Below are 1,726 nucleotides of genomic sequence, written 5' to 3' on the forward strand. Positions count from 1 at the left end.
CCCCTCCCCTGCCCTTCCTAACATGGCCACGGCAGGAGGCAGAAAGGGCAGCAAGAAGCCTCACGTCACCTTTAGGAAGCCATCTTGGGAGGGTCCGGCCCAGAGAGGGGCCTTGCCCGGCAGCCACCTTGGGAGTGGCCTTCTCCACGCAGGCCAGTGTCTAGAGCTATGAAAGTGAAGAGCCGGATTGGAGTGAGGCATCCACAAAAAGCCGCAGCAGTTCCAGCCCCAGCCCGTTTCCCAGGGGGGCAAAAGGGCCTGTCGCCGATATTCCCAAATGGGAGGGGAGGGCTCCGTGCAGCCGGGGGGGGGCAGAGTGGCTCTAGCTCAGCCACGGGGGCATCAAAGTGCGCCTGGAGCACCCTTCTGTGCCCACTGCCGGGAATTAGAAATAATGCAAAGGGAGTATATCCGTGCCCAGACCCTAAACAATCCCCATTTTGGTAAAGCTAAGCAGCAAATACAGTCGAAGTCCCAAGACTAATCAATTTGTGTCAAAAAGGCACGACGAGGAGATGGAAGATAAATAGATTCCAGCCAAGGCACGAGGAGCCGATAGCAGATTAATGGATTTCCGCCAAGGCACGACGAGCCGATGGCAGATTAATGGATTGCAGCCAAGGCACGCCGAGCCGATGGAATTTCTGTGCAATCTTTTGTGTCCAGGCAGGGATGCCGCCTCCAGCGGAGAAGCCCCTATCTCACGTGCATGTGCAAAGCGCCATGGTTTATGGGCTTGCCTGGGATGGGAAGGGGGTCCTCCCTTCCTAACCCCCCCCCCCGCGGTCTGGGAATCAGGCGCAGGGCTTGGCTTCCATGGGCGCAGGCAGGGTGCCCGTTGAGTCAGTGCGGGGCCGTTCCCGGAGGAATTGATTGATTTATTTTTATTTTTTTTATTTTTCGATTTATAACCTGCTTTTTTCCTACAAGGGCTCAAGGCAGCTTACATCTCCTCCTCCATCTTATCCCCACAACAGCAACCCTGTGAGGTAGGTTGGACTGAGAGTCTGTGACTGGCCCAAGGTCACCCGGTAGGCTCCATGGCTGAGTGGGGAGTAGAACCCAGGTCGTCCCGAGTCCCNTACATCTCCTCCTCCATCTTATCCCCACAACAACAACCCTGTGAGGTAGGTTGGGCTGAGAGTCTGTGACTGGCCCAAGGTCACCCAGTTGGCTCCATGGCTAAGTGGGGAGTAGAACCCAGGTCGTCCCGAGTCCCAGTCCCATGCTCTTAACCACTACACCACCCTGGCTCCCCAGGGATTGATGGGGGATCGAGCCCCGTTTCAGGGCCAGAATGCACGCTTCCCCGCTGGCACATGCAGCATTCGATTTCCTGTACTTGTTCGAGCGGAGAAGAGCTGAAAAGTCTCATTTATACCATCCCATCTCTCCTCTGAAATACACGAGGGGACTCAGATATAGGAAAGGCGACACCCCCCAGGGGGGGGGAGGTCTCCCATCCCCTTTCCTCCGTGCAAGTGCCTTCCAAGGCGGCTCCAGTGGGGAGAGGAGGTTGTATGTGGCAAGCTTTTTTCTCACCAGTAATCCTTGACATTGATCCCTTTTCTACTATTATGAACTCTTAAGTAACACACTTATAGTATGATGAATATTTCCTGTATTGGAGAGAGAATGAGCTGAGCAATTCTTGTGGCTTGCCCCTTCGTGGAGGTCCCAGTCATTTTTGGGAGGAACCCCGGGAAGGGGCAAAATGGATAGAGGG

Source organism: Varanus komodoensis, unplaced genomic scaffold, assembly GCF_004798865.1.
Source record: "Varanus komodoensis strain SLA01 unplaced genomic scaffold, ASM479886v1 scaffold116, whole genome shotgun sequence".
Lineage (NCBI taxonomy): Eukaryota > Metazoa > Chordata > Lepidosauria > Squamata > Varanidae > Varanus > Varanus komodoensis.